The 14,588-nt window shown below is 45.1% G+C and overlaps 1 protein-coding gene across 1 annotated transcript in view; it reads left to right on the top strand.

The window, feature by feature from the left end:
* Window positions 1-14,588, top strand: part of LOC140650460 (geranylgeranyl transferase type-1 subunit beta-like) — a 94,822-nt gene that overhangs the window by 72,352 nt on the left and 7,882 nt on the right.

The raw sequence follows: 14,588 nt of genomic DNA, 5'->3' as shown, positions 1-14,588 counted from the left end.
AGCAATCTGAATTTGGTTCAGTTTGTTTTGATTTACTCAGCAGCTAATCTGTATTGTCTGCCCTGGAATGGCTTGAAGTCTGGCCATCTGAAGAAAGTCATTCCAACTCCATTCATCTTTTGAGTATACTTCATTTCCATGCATAACTAGAACAGAGAGACTTAAGTTCCTTCTGTTTTGTAGTGTTCCAATGCTTGCACTATATCGTGACAATGCATGGTCCCAAGGGTCGTTGTGAGATACCATGGTGAAAATGGGTACATTCCTAACTCCATATTGCAGTGTGTCAAGTGGAGTGGGTGAGGTTAGGTATACCAACAATCCCACTCATCAGTGACACAAGACTTTGGTGCTATTGGATTTCTGGAAATGCTGGATATTGTCATGGATGTGACCTTTAATGGGTTGATCCATTGATCGTTCTACGCCCTACCTGGATTTCTTCTGCTTTTCCCTTCAGGAGTGGAAGCCATCCATTATCCCAGCTCCACTCGTGTCTTGAGGACACCTCGACTCCATGCATGACTACAGTAGCCAAATTTAGCCTTTCCTTGATGACACATGTTCCCATAATTCTATTGTATTTAATGTGGGCTTGGGACCACGGCCATTCTGGGTCTTTCTGGCTACACATCAAAGGAGTTGTCTGCAAAATGCTGCCGAATTTAAAGTATACTTTGATTCCAATACAACTCCCCTTGCCGCATTTTGCAGACATCTACTTCAATCGGAGTCGTCTTCTTTCAGGATTCCTGTGAACACAAAAAGGAAACAAACGTGCTCGGTTGTATTTAACCGGCAGGGTTAAAAGAGGGTGAGATCCACCGGGTGCTAATCCGGTGTACTTTTCCTGCCAAGGCAGCCATCCAGGGATGGGCAGCTCCCTGTATCAGTGTCACTATTTCTGTCATGTTTGGAACTGCGGCAGTCAAAGGTCAGTCTGTTAGCGTTTAACTGTCGGTAATCCACTGTAAAACGCCATTGCCCGGTTGGTTTCTTTACTGGCCACACTGGTGAATTATGGGGCGAATTAGTCCTTTTAATGATGCCTCTTTTTCCAATTCCGTTACTACCCCGTCAATCCCCATAAGCGCTGCTGCTGGAGATGGATATTGCCAAACATTAGTGATTTTAGAGGGGGGTAAGGGTATAGGTGTTTGTAACAGACTCAATTTCACTATGCCTGATTCCTTTTTACCTCTTGCAGAACTCCACACAGTTCCATCTGGGAGTTTCCACATTTGCCCACGCAGTATGTCAAATCCTAGAATGTTAGTATATGCAGCACCAGCTAATACCTCTGTCCTGGTTAATCTTCGTTCTTCTGGCAACCAGGGTGAATTTTTTTCGGTGGCGCATTCCTTTTCAATTCCTGTGAGTTTAACCCTGCGTCGGCCAGGTTTTATGCCCAGGGCTTGTGCTGTTTTGTGGATAATTACTGACATTTGGACCCTGGTGTCAATGAGGAAGTTTACCAGTATTTTTCGGGGTCCAATGGGAATGGCAATGATAGGGTCAGAGTATTCATCAGAGAGCCATTGAATTGCTAATACCTGCCGAGCAGGGTGGCACACTGCCCTCCCCGGGGGTGGAAGATTTTTTTGTTGAGATTCCACCTCATCAATTAGTCCTGGTGCAGAAGGTGCACTTTCCTTGTGGGTTTTGGGTTTTCCAGCTAGGCAATTCTCCCCAGCTGGGTTATTCTTTTTACCCAGAGATTGGACCAACGGTGACCATGGAATTGTTCGCACAGTAGTGCAGATTTCAACAGCGGTCTCAGTTTTAACCAAAGGTTGTAAGGAAATCAATTGAGGCTCGGAATCAGAGGTCCCTTCGACCTCATCGTTATTACTGTCAAACCAAAGATCACCATCCCCAATCTCAGGGTTTGCACCACGCATTAATCTACGAATCTGCTTAACTGGAGCAGAAGGTTGCATTTTATCTAGCAGCCGATTAACCCTTTCCAGCAATTGTTTAAGATGATTATTCTCACTCACGAGTCTGTTATTCTCACTCACACGTTTATTGTTCTCACTCACAAGTTTATCGTTTTCATTCACAAGTTTGTCAACTTGGGTTCTTAGCGTTTTTCCTGTCTCCCTCTCAAAGGCCAATGATGACGTCAATACCTCATTTTCCAATTCTAAAATTGAATATTCCACATTGGAAATTAGTTTGGGAGCAGGGGTTCTCTTAGCTTCTTGCTGAGCGCAAGACCAACAGGCTCCTAACACCACACCAATTACCCTTTTACCTTTTTTTGCTACTAGCCATTGCGCAGCCTGACACTGCTTAATGCGTTCTACCACTTTCTCTTCATCCTTCCAGAATTTTTGACCCCACTCCTTCCCAGCCTGGGAAGGGGCACATTTGTATTTTTGCAGCAGTTTATCCATGGTAATCCTGCCGAGTACGCCAATTTTCTGTTGCGTTAAGAGTTACTTTCGTGTAGGAGTCTGAGGAGTGGCTGAGGTGGGGGGAACCCTCCCGTTGAGTCACGAGGTTCAGACAGGACCCCCTTGCTTTCTAAACTCTTTCTCAGAGAAGAGTCTAGGTGCGGCTAAGTCCAGTCTTAGTCTCAGACTTGGTCAACGGTTATTTTCTAAGGACTGTATATGCAGCCATTCATCAGAGTAAAGGCGACAGCGTTAATTTAAACACGCTGCACCCCCAGTCTAGTCGTGTTGCATGAACTATCACGGGCACACTTAAAGAGTCTGGTTGTGTTCAATAACTACCACGGCTAGATTAATAAAGAGTGCAGTTTATTAGAGCAACAGATACACAGGTTCTTTGGATTACCGGTGATAAATTTACTGTCTGCAAAGCACGTGCAAATACCAAGACTATGAGTGACACTGCTGGCTATAAACGCGTTAAAGATGATAAAGCAACTCTAGAGAGATTTCTAAGTTTCCCAGGGAGGCACTTGGAATAACCAAGTGTTTGACTCTTACCCAAAGGCGTCCCAATGTGGGGGAGGAGAGGCTCAGCCTGTTGACTGATCCCAGAGGTCAGAGTGGTACACGATGGTGTCTTCCCTAACGTTCTCTTTCTCTTAAGCCATTTTATACTATCTTTCACCTTTCAGGTGGAGCTTGAGTGACTCTAGTCATACATCTTTGTTTAGGATTGGTGTAAATTTTTCTCACTTCGCTTTTAAAGGTATAAGCTAGGAAAATTCAAAGCGCAAGCTCAGTGAGGGGTGGTCGCACCTTGGAGGTGGGTAGCTTTTGGGATGGAGGTGTGTTTTGGTATTATAATGATGTTATAATGAGCAAAGTTCATCAAAGGACAGCATTTTGTCAGAAACATGACAGGCTGTTGGCCCAGGATAGCAAATGTGCAGCTTACTGGTCACACACAATACCTTTGAGTTCCCATTTAATTGTGGAGCCTGGCCGCGGTATCTCCACACCGCTCCACCCTCCGGGCAGTACCTCTTAGAGTCAGTACACCAAGTTCCCCTGGCGTCACCGACATCTAAGGTTACAGGCCTAGGGAACTTCCACGGAATGGCCTTGCATGTCAGCTGCATTCCACCCGGGAAGCTTCTTCAATGCTGTGCCTTACCTAAAAGTGTGAATATAAGTTTAATTTCTAAGTCACCTCCAGCAATTATCCCACAGGAGGAGTGAGAAAATGTGAGAAAGACAACCCTGCAGACACCAAGGTCAGTGGAGAAGGAGGGGGAGGAGGTGCTCCAGGTGCTGGAACAGAGATTCCCCTGCAGCCCATGGAGAAGACCATGGTGAAGCAGGTTGTACCCCTGCAGCCCATGGAGGACACCATGCCGGAGCAGGTGGATGTGCCCTCAAGGAAGGAAGCTGCATCCTGTGGAGTGCCCATGCAGGAGCATGCTCCTGGCAGGAACTGCAACCTGTGGGGCGGAGCCCACGCCAAAGCAGGTTTTCTGGCAGGACCTGTGACCCCGCGGGGGACCCATGCTGGAGCAGTCCATTCCTGAAGGACTGCACCCCATGGAAAGGACCCAAGCTGGAGCAGTTCATGAAGAACTGCAGCCCATGGGAAGGACCCACGTTGGAGAAGTTTGTGAAGGACTGTCTCCCGTGGGAGGGACCCCACGCTGGAGCAGGGGAAGAGCGTGAGGAGGATGGAGCGGGAGAGACGAAGCATTATGAACTGACTGTAACCCCCATTCCCTATTCCCCTGCGCTGCTCAGGGTGGGGGAGGAGGTAAAAGAGTTGTGAGTGAAGTTGAGCCTGGGAAGAAGGGAGGGGTGGGGGAAGGTGTTTTTACATTTGTTCTTGTTTCTCACTATCCTACTCTGTTTAACTGGCAGTAAATTAAATTAATTTCCCCAAGTCAAGTCTGTTTTGCCCATGATGGTAATTGGTGAGTGATCTCCCTGTCCTTATCTCGACCCTCGAGCTTTTCGTCTTATTTTCTCCCCCTGTCCTGTTGATGGAGGGGGGTATGATAGAGCAGCTTGGTGGACATCTGGCGGCCAGCCAAGGTCAACCCACCCCACTTACCAGTTACTGTCATGGGCAAAACAGAGTTGACTTAGGGAAGATTCATTTAATTTCTTGCCAATTGTTGTGGTTTAACCCCAGTAGGCAGCTAAGCCCCACACAGCTGCCCCTCAGCAGTGGGATGGGGAAGAGAATCGGAAGGGTAAAAGTGAGAAAACGTGTGGATTGAGATAAAGACAGTTTAATAGGGAAAGCAAAAGCTGTGTGTGCAAGCAAAGCAAAGCAAGGAATTCATTCACTACTTCCCATGGGCAGGCAGGTGTTCAGCCATCTCCAGGAAAGCAGGGCTCCATCATGTGTAACGGTTACTTGGGAAGACAAACGCCATCACTCCGAATGTCCCCCCTTCCTTCTTCTTCCCCAGCTTTATATGCTGAGCATGACATCATATGGTATGGAATATCCCTTTGGTCAGTTGGGGTCAGCTGTCCCAGCTGTGTCCCCTCCCAACTTCTTGTACACCTCCAGCCTCCTCACTCGAGGGGGCAGTGTGAGAAACAGAAGGCCTCGATGCTGTCCAAGCACTGTTCAGCAATAGCTAAAACATGGGTGTGTTATCAATACTGTTTTGGTCACAAATCCAAAACACAGCACCATACAAGCTGCTATGAAGAAAATTAACTCCATACCAGCCAAAACCAGTGCACCAATTAAAATAGATCTGGATGGTGAGAAACAAAGAAAAACTAAAACAGCTTTCCCTCACCCCCCCCGCCTTCTTCTGAGGCACAACTTCCCTCCTTCATTCCAGACTCCTCTTCACTGCACCCCCCCCTCCATCCTGCCACAGTGGCTCGGGGGAATGGGGAGTGGAGGGTTACAGACAGTTCATACCACTTCGTCTCTGCCGCTCCTTCCTCCTCAATCCTTTTCCCTGATCCAGCATTGGTCCTTCCCATGGGCTGCAGTCCTTGAGGATAAGACTGCTCCAGTGTGGGTCCTCCACGGGCTGCAGTTCCTGCCAGGAGCATGCTCCAGCATGGGCTCTCCACAGGATGCAGCTTCCTTCAGAGCATATCCACATCTGCTCTGGCATGGTCCTTTCCACTGGCTGCAGGGGGACAACCTGCTTCACCATGGTCTTTTCCATGGGCTGCAGGGGAATCTCTGCTCCAGCACCTGGAGCACCTCCTCCCCCTCCTTCTTCACTGACCTTAGTGTCTGCAGGGTTGTTTCTCATGCTTTTTTTCTCCTTCCTTTCTCCTCTCTCAAAACTGCTGTGCAGTGTTTTTTTACCCTTTCTTAAATATGTTATCACAGAGGTGCCACCAGCTTCACTGATTGGCTCAGCTTTGGCCAGTGGTGGGTCCATTACAGAACTGGCTGGAACCGATTCTGTCCAGCACAGGGGCAGTCCCTGGTGTCTTCTCACAGAGGCCACCCCTGCAGCCCCCCTGCTACCGAGACCTTGCCACATACAACCAGTATACCTGGTAGAGATAGTTCAGTAGTGAAGGCACACACACGGCGTTCTATAAATTCACAAGCACATGCACATTTGCAGATTCCCCAAGTACCAGTGTCACCGAAATCGGGAATCAAACTCCTTAACACCAATGTAGCATTAAGAAGCAGGCATTCTTTATTACGGCGCCGGATGCACGGGGGATCGTTCCACCTAGCGTGCATACCGCAGGTTACATCAACCAAAACTTATATTGTCCGATTACATACATATGCATCAAATTTCCCGGAATGATCATGCATATTCATTATATTTCCTGGAACTAATTGTCATATTTGCATGGTCATTACTCATGCGTCCTTGAACTCCGAGGGGCTTCCGTGGGGGTCTCTGGTGGTCCTTGGTGGTCGTACAGGTGTGTCCTTTAGTTGACCCCTTCTTCTGGGCATGCGCAATATCACCTTGCTTATGTAACTTGCTCCCCTTCTTCATGGTGCATGGTCCTTAACAATGATTTGGCACCCTTATTCCTATTCTAACACAAACCAATTATTCTAACCACCCTCGACTCTTTGTCAAGATGGGCTGGGGCTGTACTGGGAACATAGCAGCATGTCCGTACTACTCCTCGTCCAATTGTCTTTGGGCATAGTAGCATATCCATAGCCATAGATGTACAAACACAACATTAAAGTATTGTCTACCCTGCTCCTATCTCTATGTTGCTTAGTTACAAAAGAACAAACTAATCACTTTGGGTACATTTGGTTACACCAGCACGGCCCCTCTGTCCGTCTGTGTCACCCGATGCTATGGGGACAGGCAGGTTCTTTTCTTAAGGATCCTTGGTAGAATGAGAATTGGCCACAGGGTTATAGTTATATTTAGAGCTTTATTATTATATAATGGTTTTAGTAATCAGCATAGCTTATCATTACTCAGAATTTCTAGCAATTAGCATAGCTTTCCTATTACCTAAAATTTCATTTACCTAGACTTTTCAGTCACCTGGACCCTCTGCAGATCAGGTCAAATTCTTAATAATCAGCACACAATACAATAATCATAATCTAGACTCTGACTTTTAAAAAGTACACGAGTCATTCACTCCTCGGAGAAAGAAGAACAATGGAGACGGTGTCATGGTACTCTAGCCGACAGTGAGGGTGCTCCCCTTTCCCCTTCTGTCACGGTGCAGGCATCCCCTGTATCACACCAGGAAGCATGAAGGCCTTAGTAGACTGGCTGCTGTTGGATCTCCTTCAAAAGCCTTTTGGATAAGCCGATACATTTATACCTCTAAGTCTGGGAGTTTAGTCTTTACCATTTCCATAAGTTAGTGGATTCTGAAGAGGCTGCCAGACAATCACTATGCAAGAATTTTGTCTGCAGGAGATAGAAAGCTGCAGGTGGCAATGGCTGCATAATGATCTTTATCTCTTCCTGTCCATTGTGTCCTGCCTACCTGTTGCTCTCCCTTTAACCTAATGGTGCTTCTCCCAGCATACATCAGGCCTTAGCATGAGCTGTGTTTTAGCCAAAATCTGAGCAAGAGTTGAGTGAACAGTCGCAAGAAGCATCCCTGCCCACTGGGTTTTGCCATCCAGAATATCTCATGTGCTGTTACGCTTCCCTGTTCCATAATGGGTGTCACCATATCCTGGCAACAATGCTGTACCAGGTGTCAGGAGCAGGGGGTACTGGTCACACCCTGGTAGCACTGCCCAGACCCCAGGCCCTCTTACTTGCTTCATGGGTCCCCTACTCACCGGCTCGTCCAACTTGATGCTTGCTAGCAAACATGCACGCACTCACACACTTGTCCCACAGGCACTCCACATTCTCACGTTCCCCTTGAATACCAGCACAGTCCCTCTGCCTGATACCCCTGCCCAGACCCAGGGCTTCCTACTTGCTGGCTAGTTCAGCTTGAAGTTTGCTAGCAAATACACATGCACACCCCATGCACCACCAGATTTGGAGAAATACAGACACTCAGCCCCCCCAAGCAGCCAGCATCAGACACGTGGACTGCGACCTGCAGTCCTGCTCCAGCCACTGGCGCTGAGCCCCTCACTCGCCTCACTAAGTCTGGTCCCTCCCAGTAGCTGCTTTTTTGGGATACACCTCATTCCTGCCCCAGTGGCTGGTAGCCAAGACCCCCACCCACTCCAGTAGCTGACACCATAGCCCAGGGGCACCTACAGCCCTGGTTTGACTCCTCCAGTAGCTGGCACCAAATCCAATCACACAGGTCTCTCCAGTGGTCCACTTAGTCCTTGCAGCACACATACACATGGGATACAGAGAGAGTTTATGCAGAGAGATAGTTAAGAAAGGATTTAATAAGAAGATAGGACAGACTGCAGTGATCAGGCACAGGGCTCAGTCAGACAAGTATATTGACCGGTGCCCTTTTAGACTTGACCAGTCCTTTTTATACCCTTTTCTGGCTACTCCCATTTTGTTCCTCCCTGCTCCCCCTTCTCCTGCACATTCCCTCATCTGTTTGCATAGTTCCACCGACCTCCCCTCCAACATTCTGGACCCTCAGGTTTGCATCCTTATCAGTTGCAAAGTCCAAGTTTGCCTGTGGTTTCTTGATAGCCCATCCATTAGTGTGACTGACCAGGTTTGTTTCCTGTCTTTGTCTCCATTATGTTTGCCTGTCAGGTTTGTGCTTCTATGTTTTATTTATGGCTTCCCCCTTTTCCTCATTTGACAAGGTCCTTGATCAGTTAATCTTAATGAAATAAATATTCCCACACTCCATATATCCTTACCAATTAGTGTGATTGACCTGGTTTGGTTCTCGTCACTGCCTCCCTTATTGTTTGTTGGTCAGGTTTGTGTCTCTCTATATTTTCTTGTTTACGGCTTCCCCCTTTTTCTTTGAAATATCCCCTTTTGCATTGAAAAGGCCTTTGACCAGATACCCTTAAAGGAACAGACTCTCTTTCCTTCCATATACTGTTACAATACCAGCACTCACACAGATATGAGCAGCACAGACAACCTGATGCTGTTCCTCATCTCCAGTTGATCAAGATACTCAGACTGTTGCCTCGCTGTAAAATAACTCCCGAAACACACAGAGCATGTTTAGAGAGGAGACATTGCTTTATTCTGCGCAGGGTGCAAGGTGGAATATTTCCACAAATTGAGCACACCTGTTGCAATTATTTTTCAGTGTTTATGCATAAAAATTAACACACCATGCCTATCTAATACATAATCATCAGACTAACTAATCATCCTCTTCTTCCATTGGTCCGTATTTTCTCCGCTTCGATTTAAAGTCACAGTATGATTTTAATTCACTGCGCATGCTCACAAGGAGTGGGGGGGTAGTCCTTTCGTCCCCCAATTGGGTCGGTGGTCGCGATCTCCCCCTGCCGCCTTTACCTTTCCCCTAGTTACTGTTATTCCTGTTGTTTTCATGGTTGTTGTGGTGTCCTTTTATCTTTACGGCTCTCCCGGTAAGAGGATGTTCCCGTTATTGGTCTTTGAAGGGTTACAGCTTCGCATTCTTTTAGGACAAACATAGTCTTGTTAGTAAAATATGCAGTGCCCGTACCCTCTTATCTAGCTTAGGCATTATCTATTACCTTGAATATTCTACAATTCTCACAGTCTCGAATGCTAGTTTCTATTTCTAACTGTGATCCCTTCTTAGCTACTAATAACTCTTATACTATTTCTATTTATTCTACAATATATACACATATATACACGGTTCAAGATGACAATTCCCCCCTTTGGAAGTTTCAAATATTTCATTTGAGACTTCCAACATCTCTGGTTAGCATCATGTTTCCGACAAAGACAGTCTTCAGTATTGCCTGTTTCATACAGTTAATGATTATTATGATGATTATTATTGCCATCACTGTAAGAATCAAACCCTGGGCTAAATTGGCTAACCATCCTGTAAGAGACTATCCACTCACACTTTGCAGAATTTTGTTTATCCGATTGTTCTCCGCACTCTCCTGTAACTCTTGGGTTCCCTTTGCTACTCGTCTAATTTGGTCAATCTGTTTATTTAGGTCTTCAGTCACATTAGGAATGTGAACACAACAATGCTCCTTATCAAATTTATGCCTTGTGTACGATCTAAATCCACATAAGCAATGCCCTGATCCCAAGTACAATTCATGGATTGTCCCTTTTAAATCTAAGTTGTAAAGGGCTTTCGTCCTGGTTCTTCATGGTCCACTTTTCCGGTGGAAGTCCTTTCTTAATCCGGGTGTAATGGATCCACGGCTCTACTCCATCCGGCTTGACTGCAGTGTACGTAGTCAGGAGGACTTGAAAGGGTCCTTTCCAATGTTCTTTCAGAGGTTCGTCGCTCCAAGTTCTTAGATAGACCCAGTCTCGCGGCTGAAATTCGTGAACTGCAGTATCCAGACCCAAAGGGGTTCTCAATTGTAGATACCTGTTAAGAGAAGACAAAACCTTCCCTAGAGAAATTACATATTCCTCAAGATATTGTTTCCCTATTAATTCTATAGATCCTGGCTCATGATTAATACTTTGATAAGGTCTCCCATATAATATTTAAAAAGGGATAACCTTTTCTCTGGACCTTGGTGTAATCCTTGCTCTTAACAATGCTAACGGGAGAGCATCTGGCCATTTTAACTGCGCTTCCTGAAAAATTTTATTCAATTGCCTCTCTATTGTTTGATTCATTCTTTCTACTTTTCCACTAGACTGCGGCCTCCACGGTGTGCGTAAATCCCACTTTATTTCTAATATTCTTGCTAATGACTGGAGTGCTTTGGCCACAAAATGGGGTCCTCGATCCGAGGACATTCCAATTGGAATCCTGAAATGAGGGATTATTTATTTCAGTAATATTTTAACTACTTCTTTAGCCTGATTGGTGCAACAGGGAAAGGCTTCTGGCCGTCCAGAGAAAGTATCCACTAATACTAACAAATACCGATACCCATTTTGCCTGGGAAGTTCTGAGAAATCTATTTGCCAATAGTCGCCAGGAGTATTTCCTTTCTTAGTTTTCCCATGTGGAGGTCTGGGTTGAGTTTGAGGATTGTTTCGCTGGCAGATTTCACACTTCTTGTTAATACTCTTGGCTATATTTCCCATCCCTACACTTAAAATGTGGAGTTTGGCATTGTCCATAAGAGCTTCTACCCCCCAATGTGTTCCTCTATGTTCTTTTTCCATAAATTCTCTCATAATGTTTGGAGGTACTACTACTTGATTATCTTCTGTGATCCACCATCCATCTTTGTTCTTCTTTGCATTGATCAATTTGGCTAATTGATCATCTTCTCTGTTATAAATCAGCAGTCCCTTTAAGTCTTCATACTTTTCAGGCCATATCCCCAAAACTTGTTGCTCTGCTGCTCTTTTAACTGCTAAATCTGCCTGTCGATTCCCAATCACTTCAAGGGTATTTCCAAATTGATGAGCCTTACAGTGCATGATTGCCACTTGTTCAGGCAGTTTAATAACCTGCACTAATTTTCTTATTAGTTCTCCATACTTAACTGGTGTTCCTTGTGATGAAAGGAGACCCCTTTCTTTCCAAATTGCTCCATGTGCATGAACTACTCCAAAGACATATTTAGAATCTGTCCATATGTTCACAGTCTTTCCTTCTGCTAGCTCTAAAGCTCTTATTAATGCTATCAACTCCGCCTTCTGGGCAGATGTATTGGCAGGGAGGGCTTTTGCTTCCAGTTCATCTAATTCTTCTCCTCCAATAATAACTGCATATCCGGCTCTTCGGACGCCATTAATCACTTGGCTGCTCCCATCTATAAATAAATTTAACTCTGCTGAGTCCAGGGGGTATATCTTTCAGATCAGTCCTACTCGCATATACCTGTTCGATTGTTTTCAAACAGTCATGTTCCAAGTCAGTTTCCCCAGGCAACGGTAACAGGGTGGCTGGATTCAAGGTGGTTGTTACTTTCAGCTCCACATCATCTTGTTCTAGTAACACAGCCTGATATTTCATCATTCGACTAGGGGATAATCAATGTCCCCCCTTTTGCTCTAGAATGGTTGTCACAGCATGTGGCACCTGTACCATCATTCTTTGTCCCAGAGTTAATTTCCTAGCTTCCTGAATGAGCAGCACAGTCGCAGCGACGGCTCTTAAACAAGAGGGCCATCCTTTGCTTACTTGATCTAGTTGCTTAGAAAAATATCCGACTGGTCTTTTCCAGGATCCAGTCTTTTGGACCAGAACCCCTAGCGCAACATGCTGTCTTTCATTCACAAAAAACTCGAAAGGTTTTTCCAAATTAGGAAGCCCTAGTGCGGGTGCTGACATCAAGGCTTCTTTCAATTTAAAAAAAGCTATTTGGCATTCTGGAGTCCATTCTAGAAGTTCCTCTGTACCTTTCACAGCCTCATAAAGAGGTTTTGCAATCAATCCAAAATTAATAATCCAAAGACGACACCATCCGGCCATCCCTAGGAATGCTCTTAGCTCTTGTTTAGACCCAGGCTCTGGTATTTGACAAATTGCCTCTTTTCTCTCTGGGCCAAGGCTTCTCTGCCCTTTGGTGATGGTGAATCCCAAATAAGTCACTGTCTGTTGTGTAATTTGTGCCTTTTTCTTTGACACTTTATACCCCGCTGCTCCTAAAAAGTTCAAGAGATCAATGGTATACTGTACAGTCTTCTAATGTTTTTGTTCCCAAAAGGATATCATCCACATACTGTAGTAAAGTTATTTCTGGGTTTTCTTTTTGCCAATCCTCCCAATTCCTTTGCTAATTGATTTCCAAAGATTGTTGGACTATTCTTAAATCCTTGCGGAAGAATGGTCCAGCACAGTTGAGCCTTTCGGCCAGTTTTTGGATTTTCCCACTCAAAGGCAAATATCTTTTGACTTTCAAATTCCAAAGGGATGCAAAAGAAAGCACCCTTCAAATCTAATACTGTGAACCACTGATCTGTTTCTTTAATTGCAGTCAATAAAGTATATGGATTTGCTACCACTGGGTGAACATCCTGCACAATTTGATTTACTGCTCTCAAATCTTGAACCAGCCTATATTCGTTTGAATGAGGTTTCTTTACTGGTAAAATTGGAGTATTATACTCCGATTGGCATTCTCGTAGCAGTCCATGAGCCATAAACTTTTCTATTATGGGTTCTAAACCCTTTCTCTCTTCTAGTTTAATAGGATATTGTTTTCGTCTTACCGGTTGTGCTCCAGGTTTCAATGGGATGTTTACCGGTTCAGCAGCGCGCGATCGTCCTGGGATCCCGGAGGCCCATACCAGTGGGGTCACTGCATTCAATATTTCTTCTGGGATTGTCTCAGAGTCTGGAGTCTCTTGTGCTTCTTCCTGCAAAATAAACACTTGCACTTCTAGGGCTTTTTTCTTCCGATATCTGTACCTGTATATTGCTGTTTTCAAAAATAATTTGTGCATTTAGTTTACTGAGTAAACCTCTTCCTAACAAAGGCATCGGGCAATCGGGAATGTATAAAAATTTGTGAGTGATAACTCGATTTCCAATTCCACACTTAATTGGTTGGAAGAAGGGCCTTACCTCCCTTTTCCCTGTGGCTCCAATGACAGCTAAATTTTGTTTACTCAATTTACCTTTACAAGTATTTAACACTGAACATGTCACTCCTGTATCTATTAGAAAATCTATCTTATCATTCCCCAACTTCAAAGTAACTAGGGGTTCTGTTGGGGAAACTTCCGATTCATCCCCTGGTCCCTGTCAATCTGAATACAGGGTAAGCAGCTCTTCCACCCTGGGATCTTCTTGTTTTCTTGGAAAATTCCTCTGAAATCGATTCTGAGGGCAATCCCTCTTCCAATGCCCTTTTTGTCTGCACAAAGCACACTGATCCTTACTCAAGGGTTTACCCTCCCCAGGTCTAAAGAAGGGGGTCATACTTCCTTGATTTAACCTATACCCATCATTTTGCCTTCTACTATTTCGATTGCCTTCCGCTATTGCTGCAGCCAGCAGTTGAGCCTTGCAACTCTCTCTTTTAACTTGCTCCTTTTTCTGTCGCTTCTTTTCTTCCTCATCCCTGTTATTATACACTTTCCACGCCACCTCTAATAACCTATTCATAGATCTTGCATCCTCTCCTTCTGTCTTTTGCAATTTTCTCCTAATATCAGGATTTGACTGCCCCACAAACAAAGTCACAAATATTAGTGCATCGGCCTCTCTCTCCGGATCCAAATCAGTCCATTTCTTAGCCACTTCACATAATCATTCAAAGAAGGCTGATGGAGTTTCATCTTTCCCTTGTACCACCTGATATAATTTAGACAAATTTTTCAGTTTCGGAATCGCATTCCTTACACCAAACAGTATTAACCTCTGATATTCAGTTAACAATAATCTTTGTGCCTGATTGTTTGGATCCCAGTTCGGATTGTTGGAGGGAAAATGATCCTCCAGTCTCCCTGCCTGTGCATCCTGGGCATGAACCCTCTCTGCTTCTTCCCTAGCCTTAACCACAACAGTCCTCCGTTCCTCATATGACAACAATGTCTTTAACACCACCTGTATATCTCTTTCCAAGCCCTTAAGTCCGCTACCGAGAAAGGAGTTTTAACCCACACCGGCTCTCCTGCTGGACCTACTGCCTGCCTTAAGGGTGCTTGCAGCACTGCCGCCCCCCCTCTCCTAGCTCTTCCTGCTATCAGACTGAAATTC

This window comes from Ciconia boyciana, chromosome 4 (genome assembly GCF_034638445.1).
Source record: "Ciconia boyciana chromosome 4, ASM3463844v1, whole genome shotgun sequence".
NCBI classification, from domain to species: domain Eukaryota; kingdom Metazoa; phylum Chordata; class Aves; order Ciconiiformes; family Ciconiidae; genus Ciconia; species Ciconia boyciana.
Note: the sequence above shows the minus strand (reverse complement) of the source record. Positions and strands in the feature narration are given on the sequence as shown.